Consider the following 19,033-nt stretch of genomic DNA (forward strand, 5'->3'; position numbering starts at 1 on the left):
ATACAGTCTTATAATGCTCTCTACTAATAGAAGAATTTATTTCTTACCACCAAGTGTTGCCTCCTTTATAACTTTGTCTAGATACAAATGTCGAATACAAATGCCTGGCACGATAATACTTCTTTGTAAAAGTCTAGTAAAGTATATGAATGCAAGTATTAGAGAGAGAGAATGTGTTGCCTCAAGCACGTAAGAATCACTTGTTTTTTTAGTTCTATTAATTACTTATTTTCTATAGCTTATGTTGCTATTTTTTTAATTTAGTGCTGAAGTCAAGGTTTTGTCTATCTGGATTTAGAAGCAAAATGAAGCATACTCTCTATTAGCAGACAAGGCATGGCATAATACCATAGGCTTACCACTAGCAGACCAGGCATACCATAACACCTCAAGGATCATCTGGTTCAACAACCTGTACAAATGTAGGAATGCTCCTCCTGAATCATCCCTATCTAATCCTGATTCATCCTACTTTTGAAAACCTGTGGTGAAGGAAATTCCACAACTTCCCTAGGCAGTCTGTTCCATTGCATACAGTTGTAACAGCAAAAAAATTTGCTTGCAATATGATCTCAGTCTGCTTTGCTGAAATTTAAAGACACTGCTTTGCCTTCTGCACTCAGCAGTAAGGGAGAAGAGTTGTTCTCAATCTGGTTTGTGGCAGCCTTCCAGATACTTGAAGACTGCTGTTATGTCTCCTCTTAATCATCTTTTTTCCAAGCTAAATATGCCACATTCTCTTACCCTTTCCTCATATTGCTTGCTTTCTAAATACTTTAGCATTTTGTTGCCCAATTCTGGACCTTAACTTCTCCGTGTCCTTTCTAAAATGCAGAGCCCAGAACAATACACAATACTGTAAAGAAGTCTTAAGCAGCACTGAGTTGATTGGTACAATCACCTTCCATGCCTTGTACCTGTTGAGGCAGCCATGCAGCTCCCAAGTACATTTGCGTTTCCTGTGACTGTCACACTGCTGACTCATGTTGCTCCTGTGATTCACCAAAATCACTTGATATTTCTCAGCAGTGCTACTACCTAACCAGTTACTGCCCATTCTGTGTTTGTGCTCTTGATTATTCTTCCCTAGGTGTAGCACTTCACATTTTTTGGTGTTTATCCTTTTGTCTCTAAGCCAGCTTGCAAATAGATCAAGATCTCTGAATTTACTCCTATTCTCCAAAGTGTTTGCAGTCCTTCTTGGTTTCACAACATCTGCAAACTTGATTGTGAAGTGCTCTATTCTGGCATCTAAATCATTATTAAACATGTTAAATAGCACCAGACACAGGACAGACCTCTGTGTAACCCTGCTTGTAACCTCTTGCCATTCTGGCATTTATCCAGTTTTCACTATCATATAACTTGTAGTTATTGAGCCAATTATCTATCTACCCTGAAGTAATTTTACCTAGCCCACATGTCATGTGGGACTTTTATCATAAGTCTTACTAAAATCCAAGTATACTACATCCACAGTATTCTCTTCATCCACCCAACATGTTTGGTATGATTTGTTCTTAATAAAGCCATGCTGGCTGCTTGTGATCAACCATTCCTCCTCCAGATGTTTACAAACTGATTTCTTTCTCATTTGCTCCAGTATTTTCTTGGGTATTGAAGCGAAGTTGATAGGTCTATCATAGCTTTGTTATTTTTTTCAAAGACTTACGCTTTGTTGGCCCTTTTCCAACCATCTGGAAAGTCACATATTGCATATTGCAGGGGATTTTTCTTCCCAGTGAAAGCATGCTGTGAGCAACTCAGCAACCATCTTTACTGTAGAAGGAAAAGGCTTAACTGAATGCTCTACAAGTATAACAGCAGGAGACAAGCAAAGCATAAATTAACCCTACCTGCTGAGGGGAGTATGTATGCACACACCTACACCCACACCCGCCACCAATCAGTACCTAACCCTCCTCCCTAGACAATGTGGTCCTTTAAATACTTGAGCCAGACGGTAACTTGCCTCAAATGACTCTCTGAAGAGGTTGGTGTACTCTCACAGGAAATACCAATGTGCTCTTTTGGTTATTTGAGTCACTTCAGCATCTGGAGGTTTTGACCCGTTTAGAACAACAGCTGATAGATTCTTAAGAACTGGGTCTGCTAATGATACAGTGTCTTCTGGATTTGTAGATGGCATATTATTTTGACCTCCCATCTGGTTGATGTGTCTGTGAAGTGTATTGCCATCTGGAGTATGACCTAGTGTGACACTGCTTCTGAAGTTGTGGCTCACTTGCATAGTTTCAGACATGCAGGATTGCTTGGTTTGACTGTCTACACAGGTGAAAGAGTCTATTCATAGAGAACTCGATTTTTTCTTTGGTTGGTGCTTGACTGCCAGGTCTGGATAGAGCCAATCCAAAAAAATCTTTAAGGATGCTTTATTCTACAAGGCTATTCATTGTTGGAAAGAGGGTGAATGCAATATGATGAGGCTTCATTTCAATACCATAGTCAGATCCAATATAAATTTAACAGGTGGGCTCTTTCTTTGAAAACTTTGCCGAATTCCTTTAGGACATCTTGAATGGTGTCTGTTGCAATGCTTTGTACTCCTGTTAACTTGATGCCCATTGGCTCAAACCATTCTCTACCTAGCAAGCTTATTCACTGTCATTTAAGAGACAGAGGGGCCCTTGATCCTTCCCATAGTGGACATTGTCATAATACTCTCCCTTCAAGTTGGCTGTTTGTATTTTTGTAGTCAACAAGTCTTGCCTTGCACAGAATAATAAGACGATGATTTCCAAGCCATAGACATTTATATATCTCTTCTAAAATTAAGGCAAACTAGGAACCTGAGTCTACCTCCAAGATACCTGAAATATCTTAGAGTATCGCTGTTATTTAAGTTGTCCTTTTCTGTAGGGGCAGTTTTTACACTGTGGACAAACTCAGTAGTGTAGACATCAGTGAGCATTCCACAGGCTGAAATTCCATTCACACCAACCACCGTATTTGTTGCAGCAAGAAGCATGGCTTCCTTGGTTGCCTTCTTTTGGGATGGCCTGAACTTCTGATTCAATATTATCTTGCATATGGATGATGTCATTCAGTATCAGGGAAATGGCATGTGTTATTTCTGTGGCTCCTATCACAGCTATAGCAAGTTCCCATGGATGAAGAACTGTGCACTGATGGTGGCTTCTTGGAAGAATTCCTTTTGCGCTTGGTGAGGGTCAGTTAACATTGTTTTTGCAAACAGCATCTGAATTTCCTTTGAACAGCAGGATGCAGCTTCATGAGTAAGTACTTCTTCTTAATCAATGCAGACCATTAAGTTTTGCTTCACAAAGAGTCTGCATTGTAAAGCTTCATATCAAACCCTGCATGAGTCATCCTTCAGCAGAGACTCAAGACTAGTACCAAAATTATAGTTCTCAGATAAATGAAGCAACTCAGCCACTGCTGGTCTGCTACTGCTACTAAGGCGGCGAGGGTAGATTTGTATCCTTTGGACTGACTAAATCAGGGGTGTATATCATAAACTTCGATATGCAGAGGCCTTACTTCATCAGACACTGTGGAGGGACTGCAGGAAGCAAAGCTGCTAAACAAAATAATGATTGGAATTCAAGGGTAGGTAAGGGGTAAGGAAAAACAAGGGGGACTGCTGAGGGAGACAAGGCGGGTAGGAGAGAAAAACAAAGCAGTTAAGCATTTAACCCATAGAGCGACATGGGGTTTATAAAAGCTAATCCAAGTAATGGGATAAAAAATCCATAGTCTCAGTGTAGACCATGATTAACACAATTCAGTCTGTGGATGATTTGTTGTTCTGCAATTTCCTCAAGTTTATTTTTTAAACAAACTTAGTGGTTAAAGAACCACTACTGTGAGGTCAGTGATGGAAGGTCCAGGGAAGGTAACATGTTCTGTGTCAGGCTTGCCTATCTTTTGGGTATTGATGTCAGATCGGTGCTCATGCATTCTTACAGGTAGAGATCACCCCTATAGATAGCAAAGGGGTACTGTAAACAGGTGGTGATATATATGGCATTGGTAGAGGTGTAGGTAAATGACCCTTGGATGATGTCATCGGTGTTTTTTGGTCCAGAGATGATGTGGTCTGCACTGATGAGAGGGCACAGATAGCATTTGGGTCTGGAACAAGGATGGTGCTTTGGTGAGAATAGGAGTTAGGTAGTTCATTGCTGGAAAGATGCCATTTGAACTTTGGGCGGGGGGCAGGGGGTGCTGTCTTGCCCCCCCATGGGGGGTTTGTCCCCCCCCCATGGCTACCTTGAGATGTTAATCACTTTTCAGAGGGGTTGGAGGTCATTAATGAAGTGTCTGAAGCAGGGGTGGGTAAAATATGGCCCACGGGCTGGATCCAGCTCACCAAGCCATTCTATCTGTCCTGCAGGGCCCCTAAAAAAATGCATATTTATCTGCTTCTGGCTGCCTGTCAAAGATTACAAGAGTCTGGGCCAGTAGGACCCAGGGGAAGCCAGCAGGACTCACCAGCAAGGCCAGCCTGGCCGCACCCCACTGAGCCCCATCCCAGCTCCCTCCCGCCTCCACCCCTCCAGCTGGAAGTCTCTGCCTGTCATAGCTTCCCTGCACACTGCTGGCTGCTTCAGCAACACATGGCCCCCAGCTGCATCATTGGACCTCAGGAGCACAGGGCCGCACAGGCACCCTAGGGCCAAGAGTAGGAGGGTGAGTGTGCGTGTGTGTGCTTCCCTGCAGTGAAGGAGGGGGAGAGAGACACAGAGACAGCAATGAGGAAGGGAGAGACTGTGTGTATGTGTGAGTGTGAGGGAGAGACTCTGTGTGTGTGTGTGTGTGTGTGTGTGCGTGTGCATCCACATGCACGTTCATAGGGCAAGTCCCACATGCACACCGCACCATACACATGCACCCACACCTCCCTCACATTGCCATACATGCAGGCCCCCACACCCACACCCCCTCACATACCTCAGCCACCCTACAAAGGGTGGCTTTCCTCTATCTACAAGTACCATATCTCTTTTAACCATAGGGACAGGGCTGGGACTGGACGTGACCTAGGGACAGGGGCAGGGCCCACGTGAAGGCAGCTGCCAGGCACCCATGCGTCTCCCTGGTGCATCGCAGCAATGACGCACCACCCCCACCCCCCAGGCGTAGTCATGTGACGCACCCTCTTCCAAGGGCCGAGTCGCCACGTGATGCTAGTCCCTGCTGAGGCCACAAATCCTGCCAGCTGTCAAGGATATAAGTGCAGGGGCTTCTGGGTTCTGGGGTCCTGCACCTCTGGCTGCTGATAGGCAAAACTCGTGACATAGGTGCTTGTACAACTGACTGTGTCTGTCTTAGGGCACAGGGGGTTGAAAACTGCAGGCCTCCTAGGCCCTGCTGCAGCCATGAAGCCTGCCAGCTGTCAAGGAGATAGGTGCAGGGGGAGTCTGGGTTCTGGGTGCCTGTACCTCTAGCTGCTGACAGGCAAAACTGGAACACACAGCTCAGTTACTGACACCAAGGCAGTAAGCAGGTCAGTTCAAACAATGCTGCCTTTTATGCAGTTTTTCCATCCCTCCCCCAGAGCACTGAGATTGGAAGAGACCTCAGGGAAGGGTGAGAGTCACTGTCCAGCTACACAGTCAATAAAAAGAGCAGTCCTTTCCTCGCCTTCACCCCTCTTCCCCCTCCCTCTCCTTACTTGAGTTCCTGTTTCCCTTCAGGCAAGCCCAGCTTGAGCTTCATAGTATCATAGTCATAGTAGCTAGGGTCGGAAGGGACCTAAGCAGATCACCAAGTCCATCACCCTGTCTTGGACAGGAACGGATGCTGGAGTCTTATGACCCCAGTCAGGAGTCTATCCAGCCTCCTCTTAAAGACCCACAAGGTAGGAGGGGGCACCACTTCCCTTGGAAGTTGGTTCCAGGTCCTAGCCGCCTTAAGCATAAAGTGATGCCTCCTGATGTCTAGCCTGAACCGGCTCTCTATCAACTTGTGGTCATTATTCCTAGTTACCCTGTGTGGTGCCCAGGGGAACAGGGCATCTCCTATTCCCTGCTGATGCCCCCTGGTGAATTTGTAGATGACCACCAGATCCCCCCTCAGCCTTCTCTTGTGGAGACTGAATAGGTTCAGGCCCTCTAGTCTCTCCTCATATGGCCTGCCCTGCTACCCCTGGTCATGTGAGTGGCCCTCCTCTGGACCCTCTCAATGCTAGCCACATCTCTCTTGAAGTGCGGCACCCAAAACTGGATGCAGTACTCCAACTGTGGCCTGACCAATGCTGCATAGAGGGGGAGGATCACCTCCCTGGACCTGCTTGTGAGGCATCTGTGGATGCATGACAAGGTGCGGTTAGTCTTACAAAACTCGAAATGTTTCGACTTGCCTTGTTTAATTTCAAGGCCGTTTCAAAGCTCTCTGTTTTGTTTCGGTTTTGCTGTTTCGAGCTCAAAATGAGTTGAAACAGCATTGAAATGAAGCTGCTGGCAAAATTTTGCACAGCCCTGCTGGGCAGCAGTCTCTCAGTGGCACCACATGGATTTGGGGCTGAAAGTGGGGCTTCATAATTGTGTATGTTGTGGTGGAGAATGAGCTGCCCAGGAGCTAAGCCATGCTTTTATTCCCTGCTCCCCACCGCTGCCGTGACTGAAATGTTGCATTTCCTGGGCCTAACAAAAACGAGGGCACAGAATTTATGCAGACTCTAGAGAAAGGCTAAGAAAGTCACAACACAAGGAAAGGGTGTAATTCTGTGTTTGAGCATTCATTTGTACTTCCTTTGCTTGCATGGTCTTGGAAGTAAGACTGAATGCAGAGTGGGACTAAATGTATGAGGTAGAGTGGGTTTCCTGTCTGAATGCAAATAAATCACATCTTCTGCTTTTTTCAGAAATGTGGGTGCAGGCACTACAGGAGGAAATTCTTTCTTCTTCAAAATATCCAGGTAATATTCAGGGGTGCAGCTATTACATGTGTGGCTATTATTTGTTGAAATACGGCAGTTCAAATTTTCTTCTCTCTGAGTTCTTGTTTATATATTTGCATGTACTGGGGGACAAACCTGAAGTATGCATGTTTATACTGATTGTTCCCCTTTGCCAACTTCAGCTAGTGAAATGGTAACATTTTATAGAGAAAAAAATTCTCCATTAAAAGTTTTGATTCCTCAGGGCACACACCTCTCATGTATTTTGATAAGGTATATGGGAACCTATTTGCAAAGTTGGCAGCTCTTACATTTAAAAGAGAACTGCATAGCTCATGAACAGTTTGAAGAGGGGTAGTATTCTCATTTACAGTACATTTTAGAGAAGAGGAAATGAAGCCCAGCGAGGCTAAGTGACTTGCTTAAGGTCATACAGAAGTCTTTGGCAAAGCAGGAAGTTGATGCCTGACATCTAGACAATTCTGATCATCATAGAGAGAGGCAATGAATGCTAAACTAGCAACTTTTGTTTTGTTCTGTTTTGTTTTATTTGTAATCTCTTAGACTTCCCCTTCTTCAGAAACATTTCTTTTAAAACTAAACTTCCTGAAAAACTGTGATTTAAATGAAGATAGAAGGTGGCACAAATCCAAAGATAAAAAATTAGGAGGAAAAATGTAAATAAAAAAAAAATAAATGGACAATCTTAAGAGGTGTGTGAGAATCCCTATGTTGATAATTTTGCCATATGTCCAAAAAATGTGACATAGGTTTGTCTGTATAACTGTGATGTTGAACTGGTTTAGTTAAGACGGTGCAACTTTGTGTGGGGCCTCCTTAAACTAAAGCAAGTCTGTCCGTGCTAAGGAGGCTTTGCGTTTTTCTAAATCAGTTTCCAAACTGATTATACTTGTGCACAAAGCATGGAATAGAGGTTGCATTTTTTTAATTGTAAATTCTTTGAGGCAAAGTACTGTCTTTTGGTACATGATTGTACAGTCCCTTATACAGTATGGCATGGATCCATAATTGGTTCTGAACTGATATGCTAGCATTATATAAATTGATTGTAATTCTCTTTTCATGTGTTGCCTGAATGATTCAAAGTCTTAGATTTCTATGGGCTTTGTACCAAGTCCTTAAGGAATTATTAGATCATCTTGCATCACACAGCTTCTTCTCTCTGTGCCTCACTTGCCGTATCTGCAAAAAAAGGGTGAGGGATTATATTTATCTTCCTCAGAGTTATTGGAAAGCAACATTTATTGACATTTATCAAGATTAATATCATCAACAAAACAAAGATTGTTAATTTCTCATCAGCAGGAATCCAGGTTTTCTGTTTCCCATGGAAAAATGGAGAAAACCACAGATTCCCTGTTTTTATTGGAGAAAACGCGGATTTCTCTTTTTAGCAGAGAAATCTGTGGATTTGCAAAGCACTCTTGCAAAGCGCTCTTGTAGGCTGGCACAGCTCCAGCCTGCAAAAGCCAATTGCAAAAAGGGCAGGAAACCCCCAGCCCTGCCCGGAGCAGGAGGGAGAGGAGGGAGGGCAGAGCCTGAGCCTTGGAGGCAGCCAAGGCCAAGCTTGGGCTCAGGCTCACACTCGCCCTTCTCCCCTGGAGCATGGAGGTAAGTGGGTTGTGGGGCAGGGCTGGGGAAGATGGTTGGGGGCTGAGGGAGTGGGGGGTGCTGCCAGCCCCAGGCTGCACATCTCAGCTGGGAGCAGGGCCAGGGGGTGAGGACAGGGGTGCCCCTCTGCAGGGGGCTTTGCAGGCAAGTGATGCAGGGCACAGGGTGGTGGTGCCTGCCATGTGCGGACCACACACATGCTGCCTGGCTGGCTGCCCAGGGGAAGGGGAGATGGAGGCTGGCATGTGGCCGGAGCACAGCTCCGTGGCTGGCTCTTCAGCTGTGGTAAGCGATGGGGGGGGGGGGGGGCAGGGGTTCGGGCTTACACGCGGCGCTGCCGCCTACCTGGAGGCCCGTTATGGCAGTGATGGCCGCTGCCTCCAAAACCTCCCGCTGCCGCCACAGATCTCTGCCTGGAGCTGTGCAGCCAGCCGCCGGGCAGCAGCGGCAGCATGGTGGTGGCCAGGAGGCACGCAGCCATCCCCACCACCACCCTGTGCCACACTGCTGCCTCCGGCTGCACAGCTCCGAGCACGGCTCCGCAGCAGCAGTGTGAGGTTTTGGAGGCAGAGGCAGTCACTGCTGGCACAGGCGGCCGCTGCCGCTTGCCTGTTTCGTAGTTTCATAGTTGGTAGGGTCGGAAGGGACCTGAGCAGATCATCAAGTCCAACCCCCTGCCATGGCAGGAAAAAGTACTGGTGTCAAACGACCCCAGCAAGGTGTTCGTCTAACCTCCTCTTAAAGACCCCCAGGGTAGGAGCCAGCACCGCTTCTCTTGGAAGTTGGTTCCAGATCCTAGCCACCCTGACAGCGAAGTAGCGCCTCCTGATGTCTAGTCTGAATCTACCCTCTGCCAGCTTGTGACCGTTACTTCTAGATACTCCTAGTAGTGCTCGGGGGAACAGGGACTCCTCCAATGCCTGCTGGTCCCCTCTCACTAGTTTGTAACAGGCCACTAGATTCCCCCGTCAGCCTTCTCTTGTGGAGGCTGAACAGGTTCAGGTCCCTTAGCCTCTCCTCGGGCCTGCCATGCTGCCCCATGATCATGCGGGTGGCCCTCCTCTGAACCCTCTCAATGCTGTCCACATCCCTCCTGAAGTACGGTGCCCAGAACTGGACGCAGTACTCCAACTGTAGCCTGACCAGTGCCACATAGAGGGGGAGGATCACCTCCTTGGACTTGCTCGTCCGACCCCCATGTGGGACTGCCCATGCCAGCGGTGATGGCTGCTGCGTACGAAACCTCCCACTGCCACCGTGTAGCCATGCTCAGAGCTGTGCAGCTGGCAGCAGTGGCACAGTGCAGGGTGGTGGGGCTGGGAATGACTGCATGCCACCTGGCCACCACAGCCCTGAGCTGCACCGCTGCTGCTGGCCGCACAGCTCCAAGCACAGCTCTGCGGCAGCACAAGGTTTTGTACACAGCAGCCATCACCACTGGCACAGGCAGCCCCGCAGGCAAGCAGCAGTGGCCGCCCATGGCAGTGGTGATTGCCTCTGCCTCCAAAACCTCCTGCTGCCACCGCGGAGCCATGGTCAGAGCTGTGTGGCTGGAGGTAGCACAGAGTGGTGGGGATGGCTGCGTGCCACCTGGTCACCACCAGGCTGCTGCTGCTGCTGCCCGGCGGCTGGCTGCACAGCTCCAGGCGGAGCTCCGCGGTGGCAGCAGGAGGTTTTGGAGGCAGCAGCCGTCACTGCCATAACGGGCCTCCAAGTAAGCGGCAGTGCTGCGTGCAACCCCAAGCCCCCACCCCCCTGCGCCCCCATTCCTTGCCACAGCTGCAGAGCTGGCCATGGAGCTGTGCTCCAGCTGCATGCCAGCCTCCATCTCCCCCTCCCCTGGGCAGCTGGCTGGGCGGCATGAGTGTGGCCTGCACATGGTGGGCACCACCATGCTGTGCCCTGCATAACTTGCCTGCAAAGCCCCCTGCAGAGGGGCACCCCTAACCTCACACCCTGGCCCTGCTCCCAGCTAAGATGTGCCGCCTGGGGCCAGCAGCACCCTCCTGCTCCCTCAGCCCCCAAACCATCTTCCCCAGCCCTGCCCCACAGCCCCCAAGCCCCACTTACCTCTAGGATCCAGGGGCGAAGGGCATGGCTCCGCGGTGGCAGTGCTTGCCCCCAAGGCCCCTCCACCCTGCATGCAGATGCCACCGCAGAGCCATGCAGCTGGTTGCAGGGCATGCTGCTGAATGCAAGCCCCCTGTTTCCTACCCTGGCTGGGCAGCACATATGTGGCCTGCACATGGTAGTTGCCACCACATTGCTGCTACTGCGCCCTGCACTACTTGCCCACAAAGCCATTCAGGTGGCCATGGGATGGTAGCACAGGGTGCAGTGGCAGAGTTGCAGTGGCAGCCTCCATGTGCAAACCTCCTGTCAGGCCGGCTGGCATGTGTGTGGCCCACAGAGTGGCACCCCTGCCCTCACCCCCCAGCCCTGCTCCTGGGAGTGGGCACAGGGGTACACTTCCCCCACTTCTTGATCTACTCCCCCAGCACCTTCCCTTTCCCCCGTCCTGCCCCGACCCTTCCCTCCGACACATACTTACCTGCTGAGGTGGGTGTCAGTGTCTGTGTGTGCATGTCTGTGGGTCTGGGGGGCTGTTGTAAGTGGCATCTGGAGGGCTGTTGAGGTTGTGGGGGAGAGTGCGGGGCACCAGCAGCACTGGGAGGGGCTGTGGGGGGCCTTTAATTTTTATCATGGATTTTAGGTTTTTAATTAGAGAATTTGCAATTTTTAATCAAAGAAAACCAGGATCCCTGCTCATCAGTCAGTTAGAGGACAAGAAATAACCTTCATTTTGCTAATGACATTGAACTAATATGTGGAACTGCATAAGAGCTTAAGGAAATAACAAAATGGGTGCATAAGGCTACTGAGAGATATGGAATGTAAATTAGTGTGGAGAAGAGCAAAGTAATGATAACATCAGCCAGTAGCAATGATGATACATCTGTAAAAACTGGTTATGAGAAGCTAGAAAAACTAACACACTTTAAATACCTTGGGCAACCATCACTGATGATGCCACATGAGAAAAAGAAGTAAAAACAAGAATAGCTATCACCACTGGCCAAATAGCAAAGCTGAAGAAAATCTGGGCTAGCAGCAACATCATAATGAAAATGAAACTCCATCTACTATATGCTGTTGTCATTTCAACAACTCTATGGCTGCGAGACTTGGACACTCAACTAGGGCACTGGAAAAATGAATTGAGACCTTTGAAATGTGGCACTTCGGAAGACTTCTATGTGTACCCTACAGTACATACAGAACAAATGAATCTGTGAAGGTTCAAATCAGACAAGAAGTTGGTAAATATGAACCCTTACTCGAAAACATAAGAAGAAGAAAGATGCAGTGGTTTGAGGATGTAACAAGAAGGCCCAACAACAGCCTTACCAACACCATCCTGCAAAGTGCTGTGGATGGACAAAGAAGAGGAAGACCTACAACAAGCTAGAACGAGGAAGACCTAGGACGATCAATACCAAAGACTGGATGGGAGTAAACCTGACTGATTGTACAAGGATTGCAAAAAAACAAGAAGAATGGAGGAAAATTATTGCTACATCAAAGGTGCCTCAATGGTCAGTGCAACCTCGAGACTGACTTGACTTGATCAACAGCTTTGAGATCCTGGCTTGGAAGGCACCATAGACATGTAAATTACCAGAACTCATGTTTTGCGTATCTTTTTGATTGCTATTCACTACTCAAGCTTCTTCTACCTCCTGAGAATCATTCCTGTGCCTGCAGATCATTTTATGTCCTCAAAGAACTTGGTAACCTAAGCAATTTTAAATATTTAAATGACCCAAGTATCTTCACTGAAATTCAATTCTGAAAAATCATGTTACTTCTCTGATAAAAAGAGCTTCATTGTTGATTAGAGAGCTGCCATAAATCCCATGCTGCAGCATCTCATAAAGCACAATGGATACTGGGAAAGAAACAAACACTGGCCTATTCATATTTTCTTATGCTTCTCAACTGCTTTTCTGGTTTTCAGCCTCTAGAAACAGAATAATGCCATAATTTTGAAGGTTCATTGCTAATATACAGTGGTATGCCTCACAATTAGTGAAATAAATGAGATTTGCATGGGATTGTGTTCTGTTCCCCATTCAGGCACTGAACTACTGTATAACCTCGGGCCAAACACTTCACCTCTGTACCTCTGTTTCTCTTCCTCACCTCTGTCTCTCTTGTCTCTCTGGATTGTTAACTGTTTTTCAGAGACTTTTGCCACGTGATAAATACTCAGCCAAACTGGGCCCCAATTAGCTAGGGCTAGTAATGTCCTGGATAGTTTATATACCTATATATTCATAGATTATTCCCATCACTGTTGTATCAGTGTCTCAGAGGTGAGTTTACAAAGTCAGAGATCAGTATGTTATATACTTACATATGTGCAATATCTGGGTGTTTCTGCAAGAGCTCTCCCTTCTCAGTAATCATATCTTGCACTGTGCATATATATATTTTTCTTTTAGAACATAAGAATTGCCATTTACTGCTTCAGGATACAGGTCAATCTTGCCCAGTATTCTGTGTCATACAGGGTACATACAGATGTTCGGGGAGGTTAGATCACATTAAAAATTGCAGCCCAATCTAACTTAGTTCACTCGGGTGCTTACCTTATGCTTAGATCCCTAGTTAGGTCAATCTAAGTGCAAACTATACAGAAGTTCAGGAAGGTTAGAGTGGTCTAAAATGGGTGATGCTATCATCTAAGTTAACTGTAGTTTAATTTAGATTGCATCTGGCAAGACAGATCTAACTGAACTTCTGTACAGATCCCAGCATAGCCCCAGGGCTGGGAAAGCCCAGTCGTTGGCCCCAGCCTTGGGGTTGCAATCTTTTTAACACCCCCCGCCCCTTCCCCCCATCCCCAGCACTGAGCTATTTTTAGCCCCCAGCCCCTTCCCCCCCCCAAACTAGCCATCCCACTCCCTCCCCTCCCCCAACAATCCTCCTATCCTGCAGACCTCCTGGTGCTGCCTTGATCAGCATCCGCTGGTGCCAGGAGCCAAGGAAGTAAGTCAAGGTGGTTGGAGGGGCAGGCAGAATTTAGGGAGTTGGCTTACCGTGGGGGGAGGTTATTTGTCTGTCTGGGGTGGGGGGGGTTCTAGGGGGTAAAAATAGCCTCTGGTCCCAGAGGCAAGAGAGAACCCCATCCCCCGAAGCCTCTCATGGACCCTGCTAGCCCCCCTTGATCCTGCCAAACCCTCCAGGACCCTGCTAGCCTCCTCAACCCTCCTCAGACCCTGCTTGCACCCCTGATCCTGTCAAACCCTCCCTAACTCCACCAACCCTCCCTGTGGACCCCCCTTGCTCCCGTGGTCCTCCCAACCCCACCCCCTCTGATGCTGTTTGCCTCACTAATCCCTGAAAACCTTTCTGATAACCCCACCACCCTTCCCCCCACTGCCATCCCAACTACGTTAGATTGGATGGCCAGTTTTAACTCAGTCTAACCCCCCTGAATGTCTGTACATACCTACAGTGGCAGAGTGTGGATGCTGAAAAGGATAGTGAACAGAGTATGACCAGGGTTTCTTTCACTATACCTCTCTCACTTGCAGCCCTCCAGTCTAGGAAGTTCAGATTTAGAGGTTGTACCTCTAACTCTTGTAACTTATCTTGTCTTTGTAGAATCCTTCTGTTATCTTAACAAAATATGATGTGATTGTGTTTTGTTACATAATTCAAAAACTTCCCTCAGTTTGGAGGGAGAGAAGAGAGTGTAGTAGAATTAGGTAGCTGAACAAAATTATAATGGAGCATAAAACTTTGTACTAATTGGTTACAATTACAAGTTTTTTCTCTGCCTCTAGTGGCCAAAAAACATCTGAGACTATGCAAGTGGCATGGTGGCCTATGCAAAATATTATTTGAGGTACAAACCTAGTTCCAAACACCATCCTCACAACTGACATTAGTTTTCTACCTCAATAGCATTATAAGTAAAAAGACAAGTGTTGACATAGCTTGGCCTTGTAAACAGTTCTTCCAGTTCAAGGCTGTTGTAGGAGGCCTGTCTAGATTCATAGATTCATTGACTGTAGAGTCAAAAGGGACCACAATAGATCATCGTGTCCGACCCCGTGCCCCTGGCAGGAAAGAGGACTGAGGTCAGATGACCCCAGCCAGGTGACTATCCAGCCTCTTCTTGAAGACCTCCAAGCTGGGTGATAGCACCACCTCTCTTGGAAGCCCATTCCAGATCCTGGCCACCCTTACTGTGAAAAATTTCTTCCTCATATCTAACCTAAATCCACTCTCAACTAGTTTACACCCATTATTCCTAGTCACTCCCTGGGGCGCCTTAGTAAACAGCACGTTCCCTATTCCCCGTTGACCTCCCCTAATAAATTTATAGGCGGCCACAAGATCTCCTCTCAACCATCTCTGGTGTACTAACTTGTGAAGGCTGAAGAGATTCAGCTCTCTAAACCTCCCCCCGTAGGGTCTATCACAAAGGCCACTAATCATGCAAGCGGCCCTCCTCTGGACCTTCTCCAGATTCTCCGCGTCCGTCTTAAAGTGCAGTGCCCAAAACTGGACACAGTACTCCAACTGTGGCCTGACCAGTGCCGCATATAGGGGGAGCATCACCTCCTTTGATCTATTAGTCATGCACCTGCTAATGTATGACAAGGTGTGATTGGCCTAGTTGATAGCCTCGTTACACTGCCAGCTCATGTTCATCTTGGAGTCAATTATGACTCCAAGATCCCTCTCTGCCTCCGAGCTGCTGAGAAGGACACTCCCCAACCTATAGGTATGCTGGGGATTCCCCCTTCCCAGGTGGAGTACTTTACATTTATCTTTATTAAATTGCATCCTATTTCTCTCTGCCCATTGATCCAACCTGTCCAGGTTGGCCTGAATCTGCTCCCTGCCCTCCGGTGTACTAACTTTGCCCCATAACTTGGTATTATCAGCAAACTTGAAGAGGGTGCTCTCCACACCCTCGTCCAAATCGCTGATGAAGATATTAAATAATATCGGTCCAAGGACTGAACCCTGTGGGACCCCACTGCCCACCTCCTTCCAGGCCGAGAAGGAACCATCCACCACCACTCTCTGGGTGCGGTCCCTAAGCTAGTTGGCCACCCACCTGACTGTGTAGGCATCCACTCCACAGTCTGCTAGCTTCCCAATGAGGATATGGTGTGAAACTGTGTTGAAGGCCTTCCTAAAGTCTAGGAAGATAACATCAGCCTCGGCTCCCGCATCCAGGCAGTGTGTGACCTGGACGTAGAAGGCTACAAGGTTTGTCAGGCAGGATCTACCTGTCTATGTTGGTCTTGGTGTATGGTGCTATTTATAGTTCCCTTCATCAAACTTGGAAGGAGGAAAAGAGGATATAGGAGGGAATGGATGTAGGAGAGACATCAATCTGTGTGCACATGGCTGATGTGCTACCTGCAATTGCAGTATCCTCTGTAAAGAGGTATTTTATTAAAGAGCCAGCTTAGTTTTGGAAACATGGAAGCCTCTCATGTTACCACCCAGCAAGCAGCACGTGAAATGACAACCTCCTATCACTACCGTATGTGCATGAAACTTTTAGATGAACAAATTATTGTTCCATGGCATCATTTTACTTTTTGTTTTAATTCATTTTGCTTCCCTGAGGAACAAAAGGAGTAAGAATGTGTCACTGTTTGCAGCACTTCCAGACACAAACTTGTCTTTTTCACATTTTCATCAAGCTCCTGTGGTATTTGAGTAGAACAGCATCCATTAAGAGCAGAGGTGGGCAAAATACAGCCCATGAGGCCATTCTATCCAGCCTGCAGGACCCCTAAAAAATTTAGAAAATTAGTATTTCTCTGCCCTTGGTTCCTGTCAAAAATGACAGGAACCAAGGGCAATAGGACCCAGGGGAAGCCCAGTGGGCTCCCACAACAGCAGGGCCTACCCAGCCCCGCCCCCCCGAGCCAGAAGCCCCAGGAGGGGCTTCTGGCCTGGGCCCATGCGGCTGCCCCACGCCAGAACCGCAGGTAAGGGGAAAGTGGTGGGGAGGACCCTGGGCAGGGAAGGAGCCCAGGGAAAAGTGGCTCAGGGAAAAGCTGAGCACGGGAAGGGCGGGGAAGCGGCTCCTCCCCCGCCCCGTGGCCGGCACCCCGCACCACAGCTGCTCATAGCCCATATGGAGCTGGCTGTGCCTGCTCTGGACAGCCCCGTGTGGGCTGCGAGTGGCTGCAGCAGGGAGCGCTGGCCACAGGGTGGGGGAAGAGCTGCTTCCCCCTCCCCCCTCCCTCACCCCCACGCTCAGCTTTTCCCTGGGCTCCTTCCTTGCTCCTTCCCAGTGCGGAAGAAAGTGGCCCTTCTCTGCCCCGTGGCCAGCGCTCCCTGCTGCAGCCACTTGCAGCCCATGCGGGGCTGTCCAGAGCAGGCACAGCCAGCTCCATGTGGGCTATAAGCAGCTGTGGCTGCTGTCCGGAGCAGGCACAGGCAGACCCCATGCAGGTCTGAGAGCGGCTGCAGCACATCTGATCAAGAGTTGAATCTGACCTAGAAATAATCTCGCTGTTAATCTTCTCTCAGGTTATTTTGACAGTTCTGTTTGGGGACCTTCAAAAGTGTAGAGTGATTGTCAGAGGAGGTCTGAAATATTCCTGGACCTAAGGATATACTCTGCAGAATAGAATATACCTTCATGCCAACACAAAGTCTTGTGAATCAAGAGCAAGATACTGTTGTCGATTTGGTGTGTCTCTGTTGACTTTGTCTGTGTGCAGGCAGTGCTACCTTCCACTATTCTTCTCCTCCTTGAAGAAGAACCACAAAGTTTAGTTTCAGTTTATCTGACTAAGACAATCACACAGGAAAAGGATTAGCTAGTAATTTGACCATTCGTCCCTGTAGGTGTGAATGATGAATATTTCAGCTCACCCACTGTGTGGGATTTGCCTGTTTTAGCTCTGTGTATTAGCTATTTCATCACATGTAGTCAAGTTTCTTCCCTGCTGCTTTTGAGAAGTACAAATCTCACTGAGAATAGGTTTAAATGTATTAAAATCCCCTTGGCTGTGTCGGAAACCTTAGTGAATAAGGATGTTTTGTGGAGGAGTTCCAATCCAAACTCTCATTCCAGATTACTGTACTCAGAAACTAATTTTTCATAGAGTTTAAGGCCTAAAGGGACCATTCATCAATTTCCATGGCAGGAAGACATTGATTAGCCACCCTCTCTGTTAAAAAAAATTGTGCCTAAGTTTTCTAATTTGTTTTTGTCTGGCTTCAGCTTCTTGCCATTGGCTCTGATTATGTCTTTCACCAGAGGAAAGTGTTCTGTAGTACCCAGTATTTTCTTCCCATGGAGATACTTGTATAATTCAGTTTCCTTTTAAGTCGTCTTTTTGATAAGCTAAACAGGTTGAGCTCTTGAATCATTTTTTGTAGCTCTTCTCCATGCCCTCTTCACCTTTTTACCATTTTTTTTAATTTAATTTTTCCTTTTTCAAATGCAGACATCAGCACTGTATGGAGAGCTCCAAGAACTGGTCTTGCAAGTTCTGTTTACAGTGGTAAATTGCTTCCCTACTCCTATCACTGCTTTCTTGTTTCTAAATCCCAGGATTGCACTGGCCTTTTTTTAACATGGCATTGCACTGGAGCTTATATTGAGTTGCTTTTCTGATTTGACCCCTAAGGTATGTGAATACTGCTTCCAGGCTGTGTGTGGGACTCCTGCTTAGAAAGCCCTGCCTACTCACTTGTTCTCTGTGCAAGCCAGAGCCCAGGAATTTGACAATGGAGCTGGCACAGAATGGCCATGAGCATGTGCCAAGAAACATGCCCAAGACAGAGACCATGAGGGTGGAATTGGAGCAGGTGTTAGTAGGTGGGGAGTATTTCACGGCAGTGATCCCAGATTCTGCACAGAAGATGTACAAACACATCCTTAAATTCTTTTCAAAGTCACTAGGTTCTAGGAAACTATCATCCTCTCTGCATTCCTTGTTTCTAGGTATATTATTCCTTATAAGCTTTGGGATCTACAAGTTCCCGTCTTATTGGTGTGTTAGAGAGGGACATATAACAGGAGACAGCACTATAATATATCAGAACCCTGCAACTTCCTCCTTCCCTCCACCCCCCAAAAAAAAACCTTAACCAAAATGACAATAGGTACTAGAACCTTAATTTAACTTTCTTTCTCCACCCTCACCTTCCATCTCCACTCCCCTTACAGAACTGCTTCATTAAGTCCAGCTGAAAGCAAACCTTTATCTATTAGTACATTTGGTATGGAACTCTATGGAAATAAAAAGATAAATGATATTTAAATACATGTAAATGTTAACTCAGTTCCAGTCATGTTTATGTGGAATCAAGGAAAGTCTTAAAGTAAGAAAACAATTGTATTAACATACATGACAGACCTCCCCCCTCTGCTGGTTTAGAGCCAGCTGTTGGAAAGCAATAAAGTGAGGTTCAGAGGGTGTAGGAGTGATATTCTACACCTTAAGGGAAGATGCTGTC

At 47.3% G+C, this 19,033-nt stretch overlaps 1 long non-coding RNA gene across 2 annotated transcripts in view; it reads left to right on the top strand.

Annotated features, from left to right (window-relative positions):
• The window catches only part of LOC109285583 (uncharacterized), an 83,093-nt gene that overhangs the window by 29,002 nt on the left and 35,058 nt on the right, over positions 1–19,033 (top strand). For both annotated transcript variants that reach the window (XR_009463006.1, XR_009463007.1), the window contains exon 2: positions 6,851–6,904. This is a non-coding gene — a long non-coding RNA (uncharacterized LOC109285583). The remainder of the gene's footprint in view (positions 1–6,850; positions 6,905–19,033) is intronic.

Source organism: Alligator mississippiensis, chromosome 6 (assembly GCF_030867095.1).
Source record: "Alligator mississippiensis isolate rAllMis1 chromosome 6, rAllMis1, whole genome shotgun sequence".
NCBI classification, from domain to species: domain Eukaryota; kingdom Metazoa; phylum Chordata; order Crocodylia; family Alligatoridae; genus Alligator; species Alligator mississippiensis.